The following is a 27,528-nucleotide window of genomic DNA, read 5'->3' as shown; positions in this document are numbered from 1 at the left end:
TGGGAGCGTGGCGATCATGTGGTGCAGAGTGCTCCGTTGTTCCTGAGCACTCTGAAACAGGTCTTTTTAGGACCTCGTGTCACCCGTGATACTGCGCTCCAGCTGTTGGCATTGACTCAGGGCTCGTCCTTGGTCAGCCATTTTTCCGTCCACTTTCGCACCATAGCATCTGAGCTGGAGTGGGCGGATAAAGCCCTTATTCCGATATTTTGTAGGGGGCTGGCTGACCACGTGAAGGACGCTCTGGCCACTAGGGAGATTCACGCCACACTGGAGGAGTTAATAACTGTATCCACTCGTATTGACCTCCGTTTTCACGAGTGGAGGTTAGAGCGAGCCCAGTGTAGGCAGAGGTTTCGGCTGGCTCCCACCTTTGCCAAACCTTTGGAATCTCCAGTCCTGGTCCCTGAGTCACATGAGGCCATGGTAGGTTCACTAGCGGGATCTAAGTCCCGGACCGCTCGTGCACTCCAGGTTTGTCATGTTTGCCACCAGATGTCCTCAGCGGTCGAGGGAACGTCAGCGTCTACTGGTAGTAGGTGGAGGTACACTAGACACGGCGACGTTTGCCTCCAAATTGTCCTTTACGGGGACAATTACTATAGGCTCATTTACCCACTCGGTAGAGCTATGCGTGGATTCTGGGGCGGAGGGCAATTTTATGTCTTCTGCCTTCGCCTAACGTCACGCAATTCCCCTGGTAATGTTAGCTCAACCAGTAACCGTACGAGTGGTAAATGGGTCGACACTGCCCTCACTGATAACACACCAGACCATCCCTTTTTCTCTGTCCATGTCGCCATCTCATCAGGAAATTATATTTCTGCTCGTCATTCCTGAGGGAATTGATGAGGTCCTGTTAGGGAAACCTTGGCTACGGTACCACTCTCCTCATATTGAGTGATCCACAGGCAGAATTTTGGGATGGGGTTAATCTTGTGGGGGTAGATGTCAGACGGAATGTGTTCAGGTTGCTACTACTGAGGTACCCGCAGATCTATCCTCTCTCCCCAAGCAATATTGGCCCTATGCGGACGTGTTCTCCAAAAGAGCTGTGGAGACCCTTCCACCTCACCGCCCCCATGACTGTCCTATTGACCTCTTGCCTGGTGCTGAGCCTCCCCGGGGTCGAGTTTATCCGTTATGTCTCCCGGAGACGGAGGCAATGTCACAGTACATCCAGGAAAATCTGGCAAGAGGATTCATTAAGAAGTCAGTGTCACCTGCAGGGGCTGGGTTCTTGTTCGTGCAGAAGAAAAATGGGGAACTACATCCATGCATAGATTACAGGGGTCTTAACGCCATCACCGTTAAGAATAAGTATCCTCTGCCCCTGATATCTGAGCTCTTTGATAGGCTTCGGGGAGCAAAGGTGTTTATTAAACTAGATCTGCGGGGTGCTTACAACCTGATTCGCATCCGTGAGGGGGACGAATGGAAGACGGCTTTTAACACCAGGGATAGGCACTATGAATATCTAGTGATGGCCTTTGGGCTCTGTAATGCCCCAGCCGTTTTCCAAGACTTTGTAAACGATATCTTCTGGGATATGCTCTCCACCTCGGTCGTAGTCTCTGGTTGATATTCTCATCTACTCTCCAGATATTGACTCCCACCGGAGAGATGTTTGCAGAGTCTTCAACCTCTTACGAGCTAACTCCCTCTACGCCAAGTTGGAGAAATGTGTGTTTGAGCAGGAGTCTTTACCTTTCCTGGGCTATATCATCTCCGCCCAAGGATTGGCTATGGATCCTGCCAAACTACAGGCTGTGATGAAATGGCAAGAACCCCACTCCCTTAAAGCGGTGCAGCGCTTTATGGGGTTCATTAACTATTATCGCCAGTTCATTCCTTATTTCTCAAGTTTGGTAGCTCCCTTGGTCGCCCTCACCAAGAAGGGAGCAAATCCCAAATTGTGGTCTGTGGAGGTCTCCAAGGCTTTCACTTCTATTAAATCTCATTTTGCTAGCGCTCCCATTCTACATCGCCCTGATGTAGATAAGCCGTTTATAATGGGGGTGGATGCCTCTTCCGTTGGTGCTGGAGCAGTCCTCTCCCAAAAGGATGCTCAAGGTTGGAAGCATCCTTGCTTCTTCTTTTCCAAAACCTTCACACCAGCGGATAGGAATTATTCCATCGGGGACAGGGAGTTGCTAGCAATGAAGTTAGCCTTCTCAGAGTGGAGACATCTCTTGGAGGGGGCTCGTTTTCCCTTCCAAGTATTCACTGACCACAAGAATTTGGTTTATTTACAGACCGCCCAGCGGCTAAATTCTCGCCAGGCTAGATGGTCCTTGTTCTTCTCTCGGTTCCATTTCACCCTCCATTTTCTTTCCGGGGAGAAGAACATTCATGCCGACGCTCTCTCTCGCTCCATTGTATCATCTGAGGAGGAGGAAGAGGAGCCTCGGCTTATTGTCCCTTCCGAGAGCCTGAGAACTGTGGCCCCGGTTTCGCTAGAGTCTGTGCCTCCAGGCAAGACTTTTGTACCATCCAGTTTGCGACCGGAGGTTCTCTCTTGGTCTCACTCGTCTAGGGTGGGTGGACATTTTGTGACCAAAAGGACATCTGAGCTACTGGCGAGGACATACTGGTGGCTGCATATGGCCCGTGATGTCGCAGACTATGTTCGGGCATGTGTCTCCTGCGCCAGGAACAAGTCTCATCATCAACGGCCAGCTGGGTTGCTTCATCCTCTGCCGGTGTCAGACAGACCCTGGAAGATGGTCGGGATGGATTTTGTGGTGGGCTTACCCAAGTCTCGTAGCTGCACCATTATTTGGGTTATCACCGACCATTTTTCCAAAATGGTGCACTTGGTGCCTCTTCCACGGCTACCTTCTGCACGGGCTCTGGCAGCGTTGTTTATCAAACACATATTTCGCCTACATGGTATGCCGGACAAAATTGCCAGTGACCGGGGTCCCCAGTTTGCGTCTCGATTCTGAAGAGAGCTTTGTCGTCTACTCAGTATTGAGTTGAATCTCTCCTCAGCTTATCATCCCGAGACGAATGGATTGGTAGAGACGGCCAACCAGACCTTGGTCACACATCTTTGACATTTTGTCTCAGCCAGGACTGGGCATCCTTGCTACCGTGGGCGGCGTTTGCGCTGAATAACGCCGTAGCCGACTCCACCGGACAGACCCCATTCCTCCTAAACTATGGTCAGCATCCGCAGGTACGTGTGCCTATGCCCGTGTCTTCCGTCGACTCCAGGGTGGCAGACTGGGCTGTTGAGGCGCTGGACATTTGGGACTGCACAAGGAGAGAATGAGGTCCTCCGCTGATGCACATCAGCGCCTCGCTCCGACCTTTGCTCCTGGCAACTTAGTGTGGCTCTCCGCCCGTAACATCAGGCTGCGAGTTGAGTCCACTAAGTTTGCTCCTTGCTACTTGGGCCCTTTCAAGGTCCTCGAACAGGTTAACCCAGTGGTCTACAGTCTGGCCCTTCCGCCACGTCTGGGTATCACCGACACCTTTCATGTGTCCCTCTTGAAGCCCGTATACATGTCTTGGTTTTCCGAGTCATCTGCCGGGACATCGGGTTCGTCTACGGATGATTATGAGGTGAATGCTATTTTGCGGTGCAAGGTGGTACGTGGCAAAAAAATTTATTTGGTGGACTGGAAGGGTTATGGTCCTGAGGACAGGTCCTGGGAGCCTGCTGAGAATATTCGGGCTCCGCAGCTCATTGCTGCCTTCGAGCGTGGCGAGGTCCAAGGAGGGGGGGGGGGGTCCTAGGAGAGGGGGTAATGTTAGGGATCGAGTTCCTGCCTCTGCACAGGGGGAATCTCGAGCCATCTCCGCTGCGGTCTCCCATTCTTCTCCTGCCGCAGTGGAGCCTGCTCAGCGAAGGCATCGGTCCCAGCGTCATGCTCAGTCTGACACTGTGTGAAGGGTTACTGCTGTCTTTCCAGCTTCTGCCATTGTAGCCAGTACTGGTCAGCAGTGAGCAGACGTCTTTGGGACTAAGTCCTACTTTTCCCCTTCTGAGCATGCCCATGGCAAGATCTCTCATTGGAAATCAAGGGTCACATGCTCAGGTACTGCAGCAAATCCTATTGGTCCTCTAGGAAGGTCCTGAAGGTGTTCAACGTCTGTGGCAGCCTCTCATTGGTCCTTCTAGGAAGATCCTGTACTTGCTGCAGCTATAAGAGGTGCGCATGACCGCACGGCCATGCGCTAGTATCAATTTATGTATAAGCTCAGTGCCAGTGTGGTCATGCTTGTATGCAGTCAGGGACCCGGCTGAAATGAGCACCTAGAATGCTGGCACCTCCGGCGAGGAGTTTCGTGTGTGTGTATTCAGGGACCCGGCTGAAATAAGCCCCTAGAATGCTGGCACCTTCGGCGAGGAGTTTCATGTTTGCATTTGACTGCATAACCACCATCTGCTCTACTAAGTTGCTGTATTCTTCTGTGAGCCAAACAGGGCACAACGTTATCTTTGCTAACAGACTCTGTGAAGTAACAGAGTCTGTTTATACTTCTTTATTGTATCGCCATATCTAGCAGCAGGTGCTTTCCTGCACGGTGGATCCCGGGTTGCGAACGCACCAACTTCTTCTAATAAATATATATTCGGTGCGTTCCGCCAACCCTAACAGTAGGTCTGGGAGTTGAGCTTTGCTCCATCCTCAACCTGAAAAAGTCCCACAAGTTCATCTTTGATGATACCAGCCCATACCAGTACCCCACCTCCACCTTGCTGGCGTCTGAGTCGGAGTGGAGTTCTCTGCCCTTTACTGAATCAGCCTCTGGCCCATCCATCTGACCCATCAAGAGTCACTCTCATTTCATCAGTCCATAAAACTTTTGAAGAGTCAGTCTTAAGTTATTTCTTGGCCCAGTTTTGACGTTTTATCTTATGTTTCTTGTTCAAAGGTGGTTGTTTTTCAGCCTTCTTTACCTTGGTGTCACAATATGGTATGAAATATCATAAGTAGTTCTCTTGCTAGCCTGCGTGGGCTAAGCCCCCCTTCTTGGAGTGCTGCTGCAACAGTTTGTAGCTTCAAATTCCTGACTTTCAACTCCCAAGCCCCCCTTCCCTTTCATTCAGCCAAGAGCTGCTTTGCCAATGTACTGGGGAGTTTTATGGCCGAGAGGTATTTACGACTAGGCTCAAATTTTCCTCTAGCAGAGAACTGTTTAGAAGTGTCTAGAAGTTTCTAGGATTCATGAAAGATTCTTTGTTTGGTTTTTGTACGATATTATGCACCATGTTTACGTTAAGAACACGAAAATATATATTCGTATTCTCACTCGGTGGACCTACCCATTCCCCGAAACACGGGCTTCTAACTCCGTCTGGTAAAGAAGTAGGGTTTTCTCTGTAAATATGTATCCCAGATAGGACATATTTGATCTCATTAGAATGCTCACGTTAATCCGAGATGAATGCTGGGTTTGGTATGACTCTGATATGTTTTGTAGTGAAGTTATAGAAATCAGAGAAAATAGTTTAAAGTTTACTCAGAATGTAGAGAGAGGAGGGTCTGGATAAGCCAGCCTTTCTGTGATGTCACAGCCTTAAGGTTTTAAGTGTCTGGCAACCTTCCCCAGCTCAGATTTCTTCCTGACTTCTTGTCTTTTCCTGAAGCCAGCAGCACGTCCAATGAGCTGGGACGTATGGAAAAAAAACTCCACTAGCCTGGTTGCCTGCCATGCTTTGAACATGTGAGTGTTACATTTTCTCATTTAATCCCTGTTTATTTCATAATTACCCTTGTACATATTTGCAGTTGTCTCATTTGTAACATCTTCATAAAATATTTTTGATAAAGCACTGCCTAATTTTTTATGGGATATACTATTATATGTTAGTTCATTCTCCATGCTCTAACAACCGTGCCCTAAGTCTCTGGAAGAGAATTCCGCTACTGTGTTGGGTTAGCTTCGGACCCGTTTAATCGAAGCTGGTGGCAGTGATACCGTGCAGGCTTTTGGGGTGATGTTGTAGCGACTGCGGCGTTGATAATTATTGTTCCTGCCTGAGTGGGAGTAGTTTATCGCGTCGATGCAGCATGCCCAGTAGCCAGTACATAGCAGGCAGCCTTTCTGGCGACTAATTACCCAGGGTGCAGTACCTAATCTGACCTGAGAGTAAGGGGGGCGCCAGAGAGCTGCAAGTGTTAAGTGGAACTGTAAGCGGGATATACATAAATCCCTGCAGTTTGTGGTATATTGAAAGCAGTGGGGTACCTAGAATAAGCCCCTGCTGTAAACTAAGAGGTCAATAGCCTTGTGTGTGTTTTCTCATCACATTGTTAGCAGTGGAGGGATAACTAAGATAAGCCCCCTGCACATGTGATAGCCGTCTGTTGGCCTAAAGTCACCCTAACCCGTGACGTAGGGGTGACGGTCACGGTGTGAATCGTGACAAATTGGTGGCAGCGGTCAGGGGAATCCTGGCAATTGGTGGCAAGGCGGTGGGATATCTTAGAGCATTAGTGATTTGGTTTGAGTAATCTTGCAGAAAGTTCTTGCGAGGACTCTGCGCAAATAAGTTTGGAAAACGAACTCAGTGTTTTATTAGTCTTGAGACAATTGCGTACTGGTAATTATCCTCTCCCTTTCTCTTCGTTTTTCTATCCTATCTTTTATTTGGCAACCATGGCTGCGAAAGGGGAAGCCTGGTACAACCAGCAGAAGAAGGACATTCTTGCTGGGATATGCATGTACCATGGCCTGAACCCCCAGGACAAGTCCAAGGCTCAAATGGTCGCTGACCTGGTGCAATTTGAAGCCGACCAAGCCAGGTCACAGAGCCCAGAGGCCGCAGAAGCCAGCACCAGCGAACATGGTGCTGCAGCAGAGGTCCAACCACTGAATGCTGGCCCTGTTAGCGATCCGGGCGAATTGGACCCCCACCTGCAGGCGGCCCTGAAAGAATTCCCCACTGACGACCATGAGGGACGTCGGCAGCTGATTCAGCAATACCGGCAGGAGGCCCAGCGAGCTGAGAGAGAGGCCCGAGCCGAGCGGCAAGCCGAGCGAGAGGCTCAGGCCCAGCGAGCCGAGCGGCAAGCGGAGCGGGAGTACCAGCTGCAGTTAGCCCAACTGCAAATGCAGGGGTCGTCCCAGACCAACCGTGAGCCCAGCAGCGCTCAGATACCTAAGCCCCGGCCCGATCACTTTCCTGTTATGGTGAAGGACGGAGACTTGGACACTTTTCTGTGGGCCTTTGAGAAAGCCTGCAGACAGTACCGGCTGCCTACAGATGAATGGGCCCGATACCTGACACCAGGGCTGAGCGGTAAAGCTCTGGAGGCGTTTGCTGCCCTCCCTCAAGAACAAGATGGTGACTATGAGGCCATCAAACAGGCTCTGATAGCCAAGTACCAGCTTACACCCGAGGTGTACCGTAAAAAGTTCCGGACCCTCCAACGTGGCCCACACGACAGTTACAGTGATGTGTTGCATGGACTGGGGACCCACTTTGACCAGTGGACCCAAGGACTGTCAGTGACCACCTTTGCACAGCTGCGAGACCTGATGATCAAAGACCAGTTCTTTCATCTTTGCCCAGCTGAGGTGCGACAGTTCGTGATGGACAGAGAACCCAAAGACGTGACGAAAGCAGCGCAGATTGCCGATGCCTATGAGGCCAACCGTAGATCGGAAGTGCGGAAGCCAGTCACCACCAGCTGGAGGGGGGGTAAGCCTGCAACCAACGCTAGTACCCCTGCCAGCCAACACACCAGAGGTCCTGGCCCCGTGGCCAACAGCACCAGACCTACCACCGAACCTCGCAAATGTTTCACCTGCCATCAGACTGGTCATATCAGTCCCTCCTGCCCAACCAAGCAGAAGAACACCCCAGCCAAGGCCCCAGGGCCTAATGCAGCAGTTCTTTTGGTGGGTGGTGTGGTTGGGAGGGTGTGTGACAACGTACAGCACGTCACTGTGGGAGGCCAAGTTGCTACAGGCCTCAAGGACACCGGGAACTGGCGGCCCCTGAAGAAATCATTCCGGTAAAAACCCTAACCGTCACTGGGATTGGGGGCATCAGCTGTCCCTTACCGATGGCCCGGGTTTTTATTGATTGGGGTGCCGGGAGCGGGGTGAAAGAAGTGGGGCTGTCTGATAATCTGCCTACTGATGTTTTGTTGGGGACTGATTTGGGGAGGTTGGTTGCACACTACGTCCCTGACACCCCTCCCCAATCTACTAATGAGGGTAACGTTAACCCTGATGATGATGATGATGATGATGATGATGGGAAATCGCATGTGTTACCTGACCATGCTTTATCTTGTAATGATGCATCTAATAACCATTTTTTTCCTAGGATTGATGGTGAAAATGTTGTACCTGTGCCAACTGAACCTGATAATGATTTTTCTGTGAAGGTTAATGTGTCCTTAGGTACAGGCGTGCCCAGCCACATCGCTCTGTGGAGTGAGACGGCTGAGGAACCCCTAACAGGGGCAAGTGTCGGTGCTACAGGAAATGGGGAGATGCATGGGAACCGTGAGGAAGGTGACGCCATGAAAGTGACCAGTGCCACCGAGGAAGGTAACTGGCCCATAAGTAGCACTGCCCCTGGAGTGTTGGGGGTGGATGGGGAGGTAGAGCCCATAGCAGCATCGGCTGATGGGCCTGTAGAAAACCCCGGGGAGACAGCCTACGTAGCTGCTGTCACCCGCAGTCAGAGTGCCCGGAACGCAGATAAGTGTCTGCCTTCCGGACCCTCCTCAGTCATTACTGTGACTGAACCAGAGGTGGACCCAGAGCAGGTCCAAGAGGGTTCCCGTGGGGAAGGGACCCTGACGTCGCTTTTGGCTTCCCCTAGCCAGGAGTTTCAGGCCGCTCTGCACACAGATGTGAGCCTAGAGAGTGTGAGACAACTTGCCGGGACGCACTTCTCCGAGGCTGATAAGGAGAAGGTGTTCTGGGAACGAGGAAGGTTATACCGGGAGACCGTACCCGGAGAATCACAAAAGGAGTGGTTGAGGGAAAGACAGCTGGTCGTCCCGCAGCAATTCCGGGGTGAGTTGTTGCGGATTGCCCATGAGATTCCGCTAGCTGGACACTTGGGGATCAGCAAAACTAAGGCCCGGCTGTCTCAACACTTCTATTGGCCTAAGATGGGGACAGATGTGTCAAACTACTGCCGCTCCTGTATCACTTGTCAAAGAGTGGGGAAGGCGGGGCCTGCTCTTAAGGCTCCCCTGATCCCTTTACCAGTGATAGAGGAGCCTTTCCAGAGGATCGCGGTGGACATTGTGGGCCCGCTGGCTGTCCCCAGCAGCTCTGGAAAGCAATACATCCTTACTGTGGTAGACTACGCTACCCGGTACCCAGAGGCAGTAGCTCTGTCGTCAACTAGGGCAGATAAGGTGGCGGATGCCCTGTTGGCCATCTTTTTAGGTGTAGGATTTCCCAGGGAAATGCTTATTGACCAAGGGACCCAATTTATGTCTCGCCTAATGGAGGCTCTCTGTAAGAGAATGCAGGTGAAGCACCTGGTATCAAGTGTGTATCATCCACAGACCAATGGCTTGTGTGAACGCTTCAATGGTACCCTCAAACAGATGCTACGCATGCTGGTTGAGACCAAGGGCGCGACTGGGAGCGGTACCTCCCACACCTGCTGTTCGCTTACCGAGAGGTTCCGCAGGCCTCGACGGGGTTCTCCCCTTTCGAGCTCCTGTACGGCAGGCGAGTCCGGGGACCCCTTGGGTTGGTAAGAGAATCCTGGGAAGAGGAGCCGAACCCTTCTGAAGTGTCCATAGTGGAGTATGTCATGCGCTTCCGTGACAAGATGCAGACCTTGACGCAGTTGGTGCATGACAACATGACGCAGGCTCAGGCTGATCAGAAGCACTGGTACGACCAGAACGCCCGGGAGCGGACCTACCACGTGGGTCAAAAGGTGTGGGTGCTGGTCCCCGTACCAACGGATAAGCTTCAGGCAGCCTGGGAGTGCCCGTACGTCGTCCACCAACAGCTCAACCCGGTCACTTACGTGGTCACGCTTGACCACGCTCGGGGTAGGCAAAAGGCCTTTCACGTCAGCATGATGAAGGCTCATCACGAACGTGAACCTTTCGTCCTACCGGTCTGCAGCTTGCCCGAAGACGGGGAGGAAGACACCCTCCTGGACATGCTGGCCCAAGCCAAGGCCAATGGGTCCATCGAGGACGTGGAGGTAAGCGCCTCGTTAACTGAACCCCAGCGATTGCAGTTGCAAACCACACTGGAACCCTTCCGGGTCGTGTTCTCCAACCGACCTGGGAGGACTCAGCAGTCCACGAGGTGGACACCGGGAATCACGCCCCACTACGGCGAACACCCTATCGAATCTCTGACCAGGTGCAGCAGATTATGCGCCAAGAGATCGATGAGATGCTACAGCTGGGGGTGATTCGACGGTCAAAGAGCGCGTGGGCATCACCTGTAGTTCTCGTGCCAAAGAAGGACCGGACCACCCGGTTCTGCGTGGACTACAGGGGGCTCAACGCCATCACAGCCTCGGATGCGCACCCAATGCCGCGCATCGAGGAGCTGCTTGAGAAGTTAGCTGGCGCAAATTACCTAACAATAATGGATCTGAGTCGAGGATACTGGCAGATTCCCCTGAGCCCTTAGGCACAGGAGAAGTCCGCCTTTATCACACCCTTTGGACTGTACGAGTCCATGGTCATGCCCTTCGGCATGAAGAATGCCCCTGCCACTTTCCAGCGGATGGTCAACCTCCTGCTTCAGGGACTGGAGAAGTACGCGGTGGCGTACTTGGATGACATTGCCATCTTCAGTCCCTCCTGGAAGGAACACCTGCAGCATCTCAAGGAGGTGCTCAGACGAATTCACCAAGCAGGACTGACTATCAAGCCGGGAAAGTGTCAAATGGGCATGAGGGAGGTTCACTACCTGGGGCACCGGGTAGGCGGGAACACCCTGAAGCCAGAGCCTGGAAAAGTGGGAGTGATCGTGAACTGACCAAGAAACAGGTGATGTCCTTGGGCACTGCAGGGTACTATAGGCGCTTCGTACAGCACTATAGTAGCCTGGCAAAACCTTTGACGAACCTCACCAGGAAGAAGCTACCCCACATCGTCAACTGGACAGATGGCTGTGAGGGGGCCTTCCAGGCGTTGAAAACCGCACTGTGCAACGCCCCTGTGTTGAAAGCAGTTGACAGCAGTCGACCGTTCTTGGTGCAGACCGACGCCAGCGAGTTTGGCCTTGGTGCTGTGCTCAGCCAGGTTGACTCGGAGGACCAAGAGCACCCCGTGTTATACCTGAGCCGGAAGCTTTTTCCGAGGGAAGTGGCCTACTCCACCATCAAGAAGGAGCGCCTGGCCATAGTCTGGGCCCTGCAGCGCTTGCAGCCCTACTTGTACGGTCGCCTCTTCACTGTGGTGACCGACCACAACCCTCTGCGCTGGCTAAACGCCATGTGTGGAACCAACGGCAGGTTGCTACGCTGGAGCCTTGCCCTTCAGCAGTTTGACTTCACCATTGAACACAAAACGGGCAAAGAGCATGGGAATGCAGATGGACTCTCCCGCCAGGGTGAACCTACTGAGGTGCCCATGGAGGCATACCGTGGGGTACTGCCTCCCTAACGCACACCAAAAGGGGGAGGTGTCACGATATGGTATGAAATATCATAAGTAGTTGTTTTGCTAGCCTGCGTGGGCTAAGCCCCCCTTCTTGGAGTGATGCTGCAACAGTTTGTAGCTTCAAATTCCTGACTTTCAACTCCCAAGCCCCCCTTCCCTTTCATTCAGCCAAGAGCTGCTTTGCCAATGTACTGGGGAGTTTTATGGCCGAGAGGTATTTACGACTAGGCTCAAATTTTCCTCTAGCAGAGAATTGTTTAGAAGTGTCTAGAAGTTTCTAGGATCCATGAAAGATTCTTTGTTTGGTTTTTGTACGATATTATGCACCATGTTTACGTTAAGAACACGAAAATATATATTCGTATTCTCACTCGGTGGACCTACCCATTCCCCGAAACACAGGCTTCTAACTCCGTCTGGTAAAGAAGTAGGGTTTTCTCTGTAAATATGTATCCCAGATAGGACATATTTGATCTCATTAGAATGCTCATGTTAATCCGAGATGAATGCTGGGTTTGGTATGACTCTGACATGTTTTGTAGTGAAGTTATAGAAATCAGAGAAAATAGTTTAAAGTTTACTCAGAATGTAGAGAGAGGAGGGTCTGGATAAGCCAGCCTTTCTGTGATGTCACAGCCTTAAGGTTTTAAGTGTCTGGCAGGCTTCCCCAGCTCAGATTTCTTCCTGACTTCTTGTCTTCTCCTAAAGCCAGCAGCACGTCCAATGAGCTGGGACGTATGGAAAAAAAACTCCACTAGCCTGGTTACCTGCCATGCTTTGAACATGTGAGTGTTACATTTTCTCATTTAATCCCTGTTTATTTCATAATTACCCTTGTACATATTTGCAATTGTCTCATTTGTAACATCTTCATAAAATATTTTTGAAAAAGCACTGCCTAATTTTTTATGGGATATACTATTATAAGTTAGTTCATTCTCCATGCTCTAACAACCGTACCCTAAGTCTCTGGAAGAGAATTACGCTACTGTGTTGGGTTAGCTTCGGACCCGTTTAATCGAAGCTGGTGGCAGTGATACCGTGCAGGCTTTTGGGGTGATTTTGTAGCGACTGCGGCGTTGATAATTATTGTTCCTGCCTGAGTGGGAGTAGTTTATCGCGTCGCTGCAGCGTGCCCAATAGCCAGTACATAGCAGGCAGCCTTTCTGGCGACTAATTACCCAGGGTGCAGTACCTAATCTGACCTGAGAGTAAGGGGGGCGCCAGAGAGCTGCAAGTGTTAAGTGGAACTGTAAGCGGGATATACATAAATCCCTGCAGTTTGTGGTATATTGAAAGCAGTGGGATACCTAGAATAAGCCCCTGCTGTAAACTAAGAGGTCAATAGCCTTGTGTGTGTTTTCTCATCACATTGTTAGCAGTGGAGGGATAACTAAGATAAGCCCCCCTGCACATGTGATAGCCGTCTGTTGGCCTAAAGTCACCCCAACCCGTGACGTAGGGGTGACGGTCACGGTGTGAATCGTGACAAATTGGTGGCAGCGGTCAGGGGAATCCTGACACTTGGCCATGTCCCTGTGTATCGCAACACCATGTGCTTTTTTGTTACTCCAGTAATGTTGCAGCTTTGACATATGGCAAAACTGGTGGCAAATGGCATCTTGGCAGCTTCACGCTTGATTTTCCTCAATTCATGGGCAGTTATTTTACGCCTTTTTTGCCCAACACGCTTCTTGCGTCCCTGTTGGCTATTTGCCATGAAACGCTTGATTGTTCGGTGATCACGCTTCAAAAGTTTGGCAATTTCAAGACTGCTGCATCCCTCTGCAAGACATCTCACAATTTTGAGCCCATCAAATCTCTCTTTTGACCCATTTTGCCAAAGGAAAGGAAGTTGCTTAATAATTAAGCACACCTTATATAGGGTTTTGATGTCATTAGACATCACCTCTCCTTTCTCCTCATTACAGAGATGCACATCACCTGATTTGCCTAATTGGTAGTTGCCTCTCAAGCCTGAACACCTTGGAGTAGGACAACATGTATAAAAAGTATCATGTGATCAAAATACAACTTGCCTAATAAGTCTGCACACAGTGTATGTATCTTTTTAGTCCATGTAACTGGATTTTAGCTTTGTTTTTTTTATTTGGTATATTTAATGACATCATTGTAGGATAATATTGTTAGGACCCCGGCAGTGTTGGCAATATTTTAGGATATGTTGATAGGGAACAGAAGATGCCACTTCTTTTTGAGGCTCAAATAAAAACAAATCAAAATTGAGCTTCCTCAGTGGTTGATACCATCCATCTTACTGCCTTGATTGACATGGATGATGCATTATACGTCATCTTCTGATGAAGGCCCAGTGGTGGGCCGAAAACGTTTAACAATCCATTGCCTGGATGCATAATAAATGAACACAAAATAATATTTTCCAAGTTTTGAGTGCCAAGCGTTTTCAGATTATTGGATACTACGGGCTGGATACTCTACTTGTGCACCAACAATTACCTCACAGAGTGCCGTGTCTTTTTGATATGTGGTATCATTGTACAGTTCTATACCTCATTCTGCAGCTATGGAAGAGCTTAATTTTAAAAATACTAAATTTACCAAAATACAGTCACTGTACTCAAGATTTAATACATTACATCATACAGGTCATGCATTTCCTAATGATTCCTAACTTTTTTTCCTTTTGATGAGCAATATTATCTCCAACATACAGGTGTGCAATGGGTGCAAAATTTTCACCTTCTATAGCAAATTTAGATATTGCTCTTAGGTAGTTTCATTTTGTTTTTTCTATTTCCAATTTTTATGCCGCTCACATTGTTTGGTATGGCAGATACATCGATGACCTGCTCATCATATGGACCCGTCATGTGTCTGCCATACCAGACTTTAATTATCTCAATTCCAATTATTACAATTTAAAATTTACTTACACACATGATTCTTTTCAAATTTATTTTTTAGATTTAAAATTACAGGATATACATAGCCATGTAATTTCCACATCAATGTATACCAAACCTCTTACAGGCAACACTATTCTTCACGCTACTAGTAGTCATCCCATTTAGGTCAATTCAATTCCAGTAGGTGAATTTACAAGGGTTAAAAGAATTATAGCAATATTGATAATTTACATGCTGAACTAAATCAATCCTATAATAAATTAAAAGAGAGACGTTATCCCTGTTGGAATCTTAATCAAATATTATGTTGCACAAAAATCACAATGATCTTATTTTTCATACAAAAAGCAAAATGAGCATAAAAAAACCTTTGTCAGTTTCCAGTACAGTCCACAATTTAATACAATTAATAAGTTTGTACCAATACTGTATAAGGATCAAATTTTAGCATAATAATAGCTCCATCTATAGCGCCAACATATTCCGCAGCACTTTACATTTTAGAGGGGATTGATCTAATTGTCCTGGGTAATGCATTCCAAAGAATTGGCACAGCATGAGAGAAGTCTTCGAGACGGGAGTGGGAGGTTCAGATTACTGAGGATGTTAGTCTTTGGTCATCAGTGGAACGGAGGGCATGGGTAGTGTGGTAGACAAAGGTGAGGGAGCATTTGTAGGGTGGTGCTGAACTGTAGAGAATTTTGTGGGTGAGAGTGATATGTTTGAATCAGACTATGTGGCAGATGAGCAACCAGTGCAATGACTGGCACAGAGTAGAGGCATTGATGTAGCGGTGGGATGGGAATATACAGTTAGGGCCAGAAATATTTGGACAGTGACACAAGTTTTGTTATTTTAGCTGTTTACAAAAACATGTTCAGAAATACAATTACGGTATATATATAATATGGGCTGAAAGTGCACACTCCCAGCTGCAATATGATAGTTTCCACATCCAAATCGGAGAAAGGGTTTAGGAATCATAGCTCTGTAATGCATAGCGTCCTCTTTTTCAAGGGACCAAAAGTAATTGGACAATGGACTCTAAGGGCTGCAATTAACTCTGAAGGCGTCTCCCTCGTTAACCTGTAATCAATGAAGTAGTTAAAAGGTCAGGGGTGGATTCCAGGTGTGTGGTTTTGCATTTGGAAGCTGTTGCTGTGAGCAGACAACATGCGGTCAAAGGAACTCTCAATTGAGGTGAAGCAGAACATCCTGATGCTGAAAAAAAAGAAAAAATCCATCAGAGAGATAGCAGACATGCTTGGAGTAGCAAAATCAACAGTTGGGAACATTCTGAGAAAAAAGGAATTGACTGGTGAGCTTGGGAACTCAAAAAGGCCTGGGCGTCCACGGATGACAACAGTGGTGGATGATCGCCGCATACTTAATTTGGTGAAGAAGAACCCGTTCACAACATCAACTGAAGTCCAGAACACTCTCAGTGAAGTAGGTGTATCTGTCTCTAAGTCAACAGTAAAGAGAAAACTCCATGACAGTAAATACAAAGGGTTCACATCTAGATGCAAACCATTCATCAATAACAAAAATAGACAGGCCAGAGTTAAATTTGCAGAAAAACACCTCAAGAAGCCAGCTCAGTTCTGGAAAAGTATTCTATGGACAGATGAGACAAAGATCAACCTGTACCAGAATGATGGGAAGAAAAAAGTTTGGAGAAGAAAGGGAACGGCACATGATCCAAGGCACACCACATCCTCTGTAAAACATGGTGGAGGCAACGTGATGGCATGGGCATGCATGGCTTTCAATGGCACTGGGTCACTTGTGTTTATTGATGACATAAGAGCAGACAAGAGTAGCCGGATGAATTCTGAAGTGTACCGGGATATACTTTCAGCCCAGATTCAGCCAAATGCTGCAAAGTTGATTGGACAGCGCTTCATAGTACAGATGGACAATGACCCAAAGCATACAGCGAAAGCTACCCAGGAGTTCATGAGTGCCAAAAAGTGGAACATTCTGCAATGGCCAAGTCAATCTCCAGATCTAAACCCAATTGAGCATGCATTTCACTTGCTCAAATCCAGACTTAAGACGGAAAGACCCACAAACAAGCAAGACCTGAAGGCTGCGGCTGTAAAGGCCTGGCAAAGCATTAAGAAGGAGGAAACCCAGCGTTTGGTGATGTCCATGGGTTCCAGACTTAAGGCAGTGATTGCCTCCAAAGGATTTGCAACAAAATATTGAAAATAAAAATATTTTGTTTGGGTTATGTTTATTTGTCCAATTACTTTTGACCTCCTAAAATGTGGAGTGTTTGTAAAGAAATGTGTACAATTCCTACATTTTCTATCAGATATTTTTGTTCAACCCTTCAAATTAAACGTTACAATCTGCACTTGAATTCTGTTGTAGAGGTTTCATTTCAAATCCAATGTGGTGGCATGCAGAGCCCAACTCGCGAAAATTGTGTCACTGTCCAAATATTTCTGGCCCTAACTGTAATCTTGACTGTTGCTTTCAGGACAGATTGGAGATGGAACAGTTTAATGAGAGGAAGACTGATTAGTAGAGAGTTGCAGTAGTCCAGAAAAGAGTGAATAAGAGCGACAGAGTTTTTTAGGAGTCAAAGGAACGAAAAATTTGAATTCTAGAGATGTTTTTGAAGATCACATGAGCGGGCGAGTGATAGAATGTAGGGTGTGAAGAAAAGATCTGAGTCAAATATAACGCCAAGACAGCAAGCATGATGCTGGGGAGTAATAATAGAACCACACATGGAACTGGCAATATCGGGCATAGGTAGGTTAGAGGAGGGAAGAAACACAAGCAGTTTAGTTTTCATCAGATTCAGTTTTAGATAGAGGGAGGTCATGATGTTAGAGACAGCAGAAAAGCAAACACTGGTGTTTTGTAGTAATGAAGGGGTGATGTCAGGAGACGATATGTATATTTGGGTGTCATCAGCATAGAGATGGTACTGAAAACCAAATCTACTGATTGCTTGTCCAATAGGGGCAGTATATAAGGAGAAGAGGAGGGGGCCTAGGACTGATCCTTGAGGAACCCCAATGATAAGGGGAAGAGGAGACGAAGAGGAGCCAGCAAAAGATACAGTGAAGGCGCAGTCAGAGAGGTAGGAGGAGGACCAGATTTTTTTCTGTGCCTTACATAAAATAAATTATGCTGTTAACTCAGATATATAGAAGGTGCATTCTCTGTGTCTTCATCAAGAATTTGAGGTTTTTTTTTCTCTTGCTAAAACTGTGATTTATTTTTTCACTTAATCCAGAGAACTAGTCTGATTGCCGATTTTGTAATCCAGAAGGAATTTTTCCCATAACATGGGGCTATTAGTTTTCGCTTATGGGGTTTTTACCTTCTAGAGGATCAACATGTTATGCTTTAGGCTGAGCTCGATGGGCTTATGTCTACCTTCAACCTGGAAAAACTATAAAATCTCAAATCTGTTTTTAAACTTTTTTCAACAACACTCATTAGTGCAATTATACAACATGCAAGTCTTTGATGGCTCAGGTGGTACACTGTACTACTGTGTAGTGTAATACTAATGGCATAAACACATATAACTGTTGGCTGAACGATCATTGGGTTGACGACTGTCTCTCCCGATTGTCCGTGCACACAAACCTTCTACTTGGCTGGGCTTTCCTATGGTCTCTATGAAAGATTTGTTGCCAGACTTATTTAGCGGAGGCTTTTCTCCAGGAGGAACAATGGATGTCTCTAGCATCACATTGCACAGTGGAATTGCAATGATTCCATACCACATCCATAACAATAATAATCTCATATCAACACCATTCACGGCTATATCTGTGTTCAGGGAACATAATCGTTTCTGTGGGTTCAAGTGCCAGGATTGTCAGATGCAGCAGAGACATCATAATTTGTAGAGCTTTCCTAATCGCCATGGTGATCTCATCCTTTAGACGTCTCTCAGGTCCAGCCCATAAGACACTTCTGCATTTATCCCATTTATTTTTGTCCTTTTTTAATGTAAATTTTTAATACATCTTATATTTAAACAATTATAGACAAAAAATCCCCCCAAACCCCAAACAAATTGTTACATTCTAGGCATCTGTCAAAGTGCAATGTAAATACCAAAATAAAATAAAGATATTTGGAAGAGTTTCAAATACAAAATACAGTTACAGCTCTGGCAATAATTAAGAGACCACTGCAAATTGTTCAGTTTGTTTGATTTTTCTCTTTATAGGTATACTAGCTATTGAGCCCGTTCTACGCCTGGGTGGCGAGCATTTATATTGGTATATGGTCCCCATCCTGGTATGTGCTGCTCCATCCTGCGTCCCCATCCTGTCATGCGCTGCTCCATCCTGCGTCCCCATCCTGTCATGCGCTGCTCCATCCTGCGTCCCCATCCTGTCATGTGCTGCTCCATCCTGCGTCCCCATCCTGTCATGTGCTGCTCCATCCTGCGTCCCCATCCTGTCATGTGCTGCTCCATCCTGCGTCCCCATCCTGTCATGCGCTGCCCCATCCTGCGTCCCCATCCTGTCATGTGCTGCTCCATCCTGCGTCCCCATCCTTATGTGCTGCTCCACCCTGCGTCCCCATCCTTATGTGCTGCTCCATCCTGCGTCCCCATCCTTATATGCTGCTCCATCCTGCGTCCCCATCCTTATGTGCTGCTCCACCCTGCGTCCCCATCCTTATGTGCTGCTCCATCCTGCGTCCCCATCCTTATATGCTGCTCCATCCTGCGTCCCCATCCTTATGTGCTGCTCCATCCTGCGTCCCCATCCTTATATGCTGCTCCATCCTGCGTCCCCATCCTTATGTGCTGCTCCATCCTGCGTCCCCATACTTATGTGCTGCTCCACCCTGCGTCCCCATCCTTATGTGCTGCTCCATCCTGCGTCCCCATACTTATGTGCTGCTCCATCCTGCGTCCCCATACTTATGTGCTGCTCCATCCTGCGTCCCCATACTGCCTCTGACCCGCTCGGCGCCGAGTGCTGGGGGGCCTGAGCAGGCGGGGACACCGGCACGCTGTGGGGGTCAGGTGCCGGTATCGCCGCCAGCTCAGGCCCCCCAGCACTTACTATATTCACCTGTCCCCGTTCCAGCACTGGGCGCCGCCATCTTCCCGGTCTCCTGGCCGTGACTGTTCAGTCAGAGGGCGGCGCCTGCGCGCATTAAGCGCGTCATCGCGCCCTCTGAACTGAAGGTCACAGGCCGAAGACCGGGAAGATGGCGGCGCTCAGCGGTGGAACGGGGACAGGTGAATATGGGCGATACTCACCCTCCTGGCGGTCCCTGCTTCTCTGTTGGAGATCGTGGTGTGCGCGCACACCGCGATCTCCCGGGAGCGTCACTCTGTGAGGCCCAGACTGCGCCGGCGCTTGCGCCTGCGCAGTCTATAAAGGCTTCGGACAGAGTGACGCTCCCAGCGTTATATTATAGATTTTTGAGTAAAATGTAAATTGTTCTTTTAGTCTATAAACTTCTGACAACATGTCTCCGAATTTCCAAGGAATAAATTTTGTTTTTTTTTTCTGAAAAGGAGAAATGGTCAAAATAATAAAACATTGCTTTGAGACCTCAAAATAATGCAAAGAAAACAAGTCCATAATCATTTAGAAATAACAATACTAATATTTTAACTCAGGAAGAGTTCAGAAATCAATATTTTGTGGAATAACCATGATTTTTAATCACAGCTTTCATGCGTCTTGGCATGCTTTCTACCAGCCTTTCACACTGCTTCTGGTGCAAAAATGTAAGCAGTTCTTCTTTGTTTGATGGCTTGTGACTATCCATCATCCTCTTGATTACATTCCAGAGGTTTTCAATGGGGTACAGGTCTGGAGATTGGGCTGCCCATGACAGGGTTTTGATGTGGTGGTCTCTTAATTTTTGCCAGAGCTGTACGTGAAATATAATATAAGGGATCGCTTACCCTAGTGGAACAAAAAATGAAGTGTTTAGTGATAAACTAAAAATCCAGTTCTGAAATAAATCCTTGAGAAAGAATGATTGATTCTACTGTATGCTAGCTTCATCCTTTAATCCACTGGCTGATATCTAAACAAATATAAAATGGACAAGACGTAGACAGGAAGGGATAAGGAAAAGGGGGAAAAAAGGCACAAACTGTGTAGAAATATTAAGAGAAAAAAAAAGTCCTAACCGCTAGTTTAAGCCGAATAATAATCCCAATGGGCCCAAATTGTATCAAATCTGTCCACTCTAATTCTCAGCAAAGCCATCATATATCCCATTCTACGGATGTCAGCAATTCTGTTTAGTAAGTGCTAATGAGAAGGCGGGAGGTCTGCTTCCAGTTAAGAGCTATCAAACACCACACAGCAGTGAGAATGTGTAAGAGGAGTTAAGTTGAATTTTTCCCCATCCCTAAAGGAGAGACATTTAGGAGAAAATAGCTGGATGTCATTCAACCTCCACAAAAAGAACCCTGCAAATTAAGGCTCTTACTTACTCCCAAAAACTAATGATCACCGGAAAAGGCCAAAAGATGTGCTTTTGAGAGCCAACCTCCGAACCACAACACTAACAGAGGTTCGAAAGCTGGGCGTTCAATCTGTGGAGGAGCTCCGGAGTGTGATACCAGAACATCAACATTTTATACTGATTCTCCTTATAAAGAGTGCAAATAGAAGATTTAGCTACCCTATCCCAAATATGTTGCCAGGTTTGAGGCAACAGACCCCTCCCCAAAATAGACTCCCATCTACTCATGTACGGATGTTTTTATTGCTGACCCCCCCTGGGAATGATATATAATTAGTGATGAGCGAGTATATTCATTGCTGGGGTTTTCCCGAGCACACTCGGGTGATCTCCAAGTATTTGTTAGTGCTCAGAGATTTTGTTTTTGTTGACGCAGCTGCATGATTTACGGCTTCTAGCCAACCTGAATACATGTGGGGATTTCCTGGTTGCTAGGGAATTCTCACAAGTAATCAAGGTGTCTAGCAGCCATAAATCATGCAGCTAAGTCAACAAAAACTAAATCTCCGAACAGTAACAAATACTCGGAGACCACCCGAGCGTGCTCCGGAAAACCCTAGCAACGAGTATACTCGCTCATCACTATTTATGATCTTATGTATTTCTGAGATTAATCCCTTCCTTGATGGGCCCCTTTTGCAAATCTTCTTAAAGTCAGAAGGTGAGGACACCTTTAATGCTCCATATAACGATAAAGCAAGATGCTTAATCTGCATATACTGAAAGAACTCCCTATTATACAGTACAGACCAAAAGTTTGGACACACCTTCTCATTTAAAGATTTTTCATGACTATAAAAATTGTACATTCACTCTGAAGGCATCGAAAACCATGAATTAACACATGTGGAATTATATACTTACCAAAAAAGTGTGAAACAACTGAAATTATGTCTTATATTCTAGGTTCTTCAAAGTAGCCACCTTTTGCTTTGATGACTGCTTTGCACAATCTTGGCATTCTCTATATGAGCTTCAAGAGGTAGTTACCGGGAATGGTTTTCACTTCACAGGTGTGCCCTGTCAGGTTTAATAAGTGGGATTTCTTGACTTATAAATGGGGTTGGGACCATCAGTTGTGTTGTGCAGAATCTGGTGGATACACAGCTGATAGTCCTACTGCATAGACTGTTAGAATTTGTATTATGGCCAGAAAAAAGCAGCTAAGTAAAGAAAAACGAGTGGCCATCATTACTTTAAGAAATGAAGGTCAGTCAGTACGAAAAATTTGGAAAACTTTGAAAGTGTCCACAAGTGCAGTGGCAAAAACCATCAAGCGCTACAAAGAAACTGGCTCACATGAGGACTGCCCCAGGAAAGGAAGACCAAGAGTCACCTCTCCTTCTGAGGATAATTTTATCCGAGTCGCCAGCCTCAGAAATCAAAGGTTAACAGCAGCTCAGATTAGAGACCAGGTCAGTGCCACACAGAGTTCTAGCAGCAGACACATCTCTACAACAACTGTTAAGAGAAGACTTTGTTCACCAGGCCTTCATGGTAAAATAGCTGCTAGGAAACCGCTGCTAAGGACAGGCAACAAGCAGAAGAGACTTGTTTGGGCTAAAGAACACAAGGAATGGAAATTAGACCAGTGGAAATCTGTGCTTTGGTCTGATGAGTCCAAATTTGAGATCTTTGGTTCCAACCACCGTGTCTTTGTGCGACGCAGAAAAGGTGAACGGATGGACTCTACATGCCTGATTCCCACCGTGAAGCATGGAGGAGGAGGTGTGATAGTGTGGGGGTGCATTGCTGGTGACACTGTTGGGGATTTATTCAAAATTGAAGGCATACTGAACAAGCATGGCTACCACAGCATCTTGCAGCGGCATGCTATTCCATTCGGTTTGCATTTAGTTGGACCATCATTTATTTTTCAACAGGACAATGACCCCAAACACACCCCAGGCTGTGTAAAGGCTATTTGACCAAGAAGGAGAGTGATGGGGTACTATGCCAGATGACCTGGCTTCCACAGTCACCAGACCTGAACCTAATCGAGATGGTTTGGGGTGAGCTGGACCGCAGAGTGAAGGCAAAAGGGCCAACAAGTGCTTAGCATCTCTGGGAACTCCTTCAAGATTGTTGGAAGATCATTCCCGGTGACTACCTCTTGAAGCTCATCAAGAGAATGCCAAGAGTGTGCTAAGCAGTCATCAAAGCAAAAGGTGGCTATTTTGAAGAACCTAGAATATAAGACATAATTTCAGTTGTTTCACACTTTTTTGTTAAGTATTGTTACGTGTTATGGAACCACTCAGCACCCAGAATATGTTGTGCAGTTATATGTATGTATGTATAATAGGTTCCATGTGAGATGCATGTCCCTAATGCATTAGCCCACAGGCTGCGACCTGGGCAGAGGGGACACGATATTCCCCTTTTGTCCTCCCCCTCCTTTGTAATTCCCACAGTAAATATCGGCTCCGGCCACCTGCAACTATTGTAATGTATGTCTGGCCTGCCGCTTTTCTATTGGCCTGCCCTCTGTATCTGTGTGATATATTCTGTGTCCTGTGAGTAAAGTTTTGTCAGACTGGAAATACGTGGAGAAGTGATCTTTTATATGCGCCCATGTAACCAAGCAATTCCAGCCAGCGTCCTTCATTCAGACTCCAGCCAAAGCAGAGTGGACCTCCTGAAACACGGGGTGGTACTGAAAGAGGTACCCCAGCTTGGTAGACCACGTTACAAGTATATAATTCCACATGTGTTAATTCACAGTTTTGATGCCTGAAGTGTAAATGTACAATTTTCATAGTTATGAAAATACAGAAAAATCTTTAAATGAGAAGGTGTGTCCAAACTTTTGGTCTGTACTGTATATAGTAAATCTAGACTTGATATAATCAAACTTAAGTACCTCCAGCGTGTCCCCGTCCACTAAGTCTTCAAATCTGAACAATCCTGTCGAAATCCACGGGTGGACATTTGCAGCATCCATGCTATTCGGTATCAGAGGTTGATAAAAAAATGATATAATTGGCGAGTTGCGACAGGCCAGATTAAACTTCCTCATACATGTTAGGCAAACCTCTCTTGTGAACTGTATAGGTCCCAATAGCGGGACTGAAACCCTGATGGGCTTGATTTTCCATAACAAGGTATTCAGATGGATTGGGGCCAGCCATAGCTTTTCTATTTCTGTCCATTTGTTAAAAGCCCACAGAGAGGCCCTCGAGGGAATCCTACGCAAATGGGCTGCCCAATAAAACCCAATATCAAGGACAGAAATTCCTCCTTGAGTCCTGTAAGGCAGAGGTCCCCAACTCCAGTCCTCAAGGCCCACCAACAGGTCATGTTTTCAGGATTTCCTTTGCATTGCACAGGTGATGCAATTATTACCTGGGCAAGACTAAGGAAATCCTGAAAACATGACATGTTGGTGGGCCTTGAGGACTGGAGTTGGGGACCTCTGCTGTAAGAGACAAGGATATGCTTAGAGATACGATGACGCTTACCATTCCAGATGAACAACATTATAGAAGCCTGAAGGGACTCAAGTTCCCCCAAGGGGATCCTAACTGGGAGAGTCTCAAAATAGTAAAGCAACTTGGGGAGAAGAGACATCTTAATGGAGGCTATACGACCTGTCAAGGAAAGTGAAAGGGGCATTAATTTATCTAATAATTTCCTCAGATCCAAGAACATTGGCGGAAAATTACAAGAATAAAGTGTATTGTAGGAAGAGGACAAGTGAATCCCCAAATACTTGACAACGTCAGTCTGCCATCTAAATTTGAAGTTTAATTTCGAATGGTCCAGAATGCCCGCAGGAACATTTAACATTATAACCTGATAAGCCCCGTATATTTTTAACTCCTCCATGAGATTGGGTAAAGTAGTATGAAGTTTAGTAAGGGTTAAAAGTACATCAACCGCAAACAATGAAATCTTGCAAACTATATTTCTGCCCTCTACCCCTGAAATATTAGGATTTTGTATCATGGCAGCAAGGAGGCTCTATGCACAGGACATATAGTAAAGGCGATAGGGGTATCCCTGACGCATACCATTCAAGATTTTATAAGCAGGAGAGGAGTGGAAAGGCAGTTTAATCGAAGCTGAAGGGGCAATATTTAAGGCCCTGATAGCCGTTAAAAAAGCTCCCGAGATACCAAATGCTTTCAAAGCATCGTCTCAGACAGAAAAGACCAATTTAGTCGATCAAACGCCTTTGCTGCATCCAGGCTCAAGATAAGCATTTGCACATTATTTCTGTTAGAGACCCCTATCAAGTCTATCGCCCGTCTAGCATGATCGCCCCCCTGACAAAAGGGAACAAAACCCACCTGGTCCTTGTCAACAAGCTGGGGCAGCCAGGAATTGAGCCTGTTGGCTAGCATGCAGGTACAAATTTTAAGGTCAGAATTTAATAGAGCTATCGAATGATAGTTTGAACAATCCAGTGGACCCCTTCCAGTCTTAGGGACAAGGGCCATATAGGAGTGCAAGAGCGAACCCGGGATGGGAGAACCCTCCATACAAGAATTGAACATCCTAATCATGTGAGGGGTAAGCTCCTCTAAGAAGGTCTTATAATACAAGTAGGTCAACCCATCTGGGCCCAGAGATTTACCCAAGGGAAGGTCCTTCAAGATATCTATGATCTCATCTTTAGCTACTGGCTGATTAAGAAATGTTAATGCTTCTGGAAGGAGCTCTGGGGGATTTAGACCTGAAAGGAAGTTCTGCAATAAGGTATCTTTACTTTCCACATCCGAGGGAAGGGTGTCTTTTAGACCATATAATTCACGATAGAAATCATAAAAAATGTTTTATATTTCTGCCATGTTATAGTGAATCGTGTCGTTGTCTCCTCTAATATCCTGGTGGATAGAGCATGAGACTCTCTCCCTCAGTTGCCTAGCCCGTAATGAGTGAGCCTTATTACCCCTTTCATAATATTTTTGTTTCGGATATAGGAGTAATTTATCAACTTTACGTATAGAGATGTCCTGTAACCTATTTCTGATCCCCACAACTTTCCTCAAAGTCCCTAAAGAAGGCATATCAGCCAATTTACTTTCTAGTTTTTTTAAGTTGAGAGACTAGTCCATTATATTCAGAGTTGGCATTCTATTTCAGTCTAGGGCCCTATTTTATACAATACACCCTCATCACTGCCTTGTGAGCATCCCATAAAACTGAGGGAGAAGAAACTGAACCCTCATTACGATGAAAGAATTCAGTGAGATGGTCCAAGAAAGTCTTTCTAATATTAGGATCTTTTATTAAGAACTCGTTCAGGCACCAATGACCAGCCCGGGAAGGAGGTTGAGCCCTCAGGTTGTAAGACACAATGAGCTCTGGAAAATTTAATAGATGTTGAAGGAGGTTCCCCCAGCACAGCATTAAAGATCTCCTGAAGAATTAATTTGGGGTTTCTAGGCTCATTAGATTCCGGAATACCTCCCACTCTGATATTGCATTTCCTCCCCCTATTATCTAGATCTTCCAGTTGCCCTCGTAGTTCTTTGACAGAGAAAAGGAGGAAGGCATCTAAAGCCGTTCCCGGGGCAGCCGACACAACTCCCTGCAAAAACTGCTATAAAGCCAAGCCTGGCAGGAACGAATCACACTCACGTCCCATCAGCCCAGCATCCGGAAAACGCCCCCTTTTTGTACTGTTTTTGTTTTGTGTGTATGTCTTTTTTATCTTTAAGTATTATACCTTTTTTCATGCATTAAATCTAAAATGGATAAGTTTGTTCCTTGCTTGTTTAAACATAGTAACATAGTTAGTAAGGCCGAAAAAAGACATTTGTCCATCCAGTTCAGCCTATATTCCATCATAATAAATCCCCAGATCTACGTCCTTCTACAGAACCTAATAATTGTATGATACAATATTGTTCTGCTCCAGGAAGACATCCAGGCCTCTCTTGAACCCCTCGACTGAGTTCGCCATCACCACCTCCTCAGGCAAGCAATTCCAGATTCTCACTGCCCTAACAGTAAAGAATCCTCTTCTATGTTGGTGGAAAAAACCTTCTCTCTTCCAGACTCAAAGAATGCCCCCTTGTGCCCATCACCTTCCTTGGTATAAACAGATCCTCAGCGAGATATTTGTATTGTCCCCTTATATACTTATACATGGTTATTAGATCGCCCCTCAGTCGTCTTTTTTCTAGACTAAATAATCCTAATTTCGCTAATCTATCTGGGTATTGTAGTTCTCCCATCCCCTTTATTAATTTTGTTGCCCTCCTTTGTACTCTCTCTAGTTCCATTATATCCTTCCTGAGCACCGGTGCCCAAAACTGGACACAGTACTCCATGTGCGGTCTAACTAGGGATTTGTACAGAGGCAGTATAATGCTCTCATCATGTGTATCCAGACCTCTTTTAATGCACCCCATGATCCTGTTTGCCTTGGCAGCTGCTGCCAATAATAATCTTTATTTTTATATAGTGCTAACATATTCCGCAGCGCTTTACAGTTTTGCACACATTATCATCACTGTCCCCGATGGGGCTCACAATTTAGAATCCCTATCAGTATGTGTTTGGAATGTGGGAGGAAACCGGTGTGCCCGGAAGAAACCCACGCTAACACGGAAAGAACATACAAACTCTTT

General features: G+C 46.6%; 1 protein-coding gene across 1 annotated transcript in view; it reads left to right on the top strand.

Moving 5' to 3' along the window:
* The window catches only part of LOC138666585 (zinc finger protein Xfin-like), a 162,944-nt gene that overhangs the window by 3,476 nt on the left and 131,940 nt on the right, over window positions 1-27,528 (top strand). The gene's annotated exons all lie outside the window — the stretch shown is intronic.

Source organism: Ranitomeya imitator, chromosome 2 (assembly GCF_032444005.1).
Source record: "Ranitomeya imitator isolate aRanImi1 chromosome 2, aRanImi1.pri, whole genome shotgun sequence".
NCBI classification, from domain to species: domain Eukaryota; kingdom Metazoa; phylum Chordata; class Amphibia; order Anura; family Dendrobatidae; genus Ranitomeya; species Ranitomeya imitator.
This window is presented reverse-complemented; position numbering and strand designations above follow the sequence as displayed.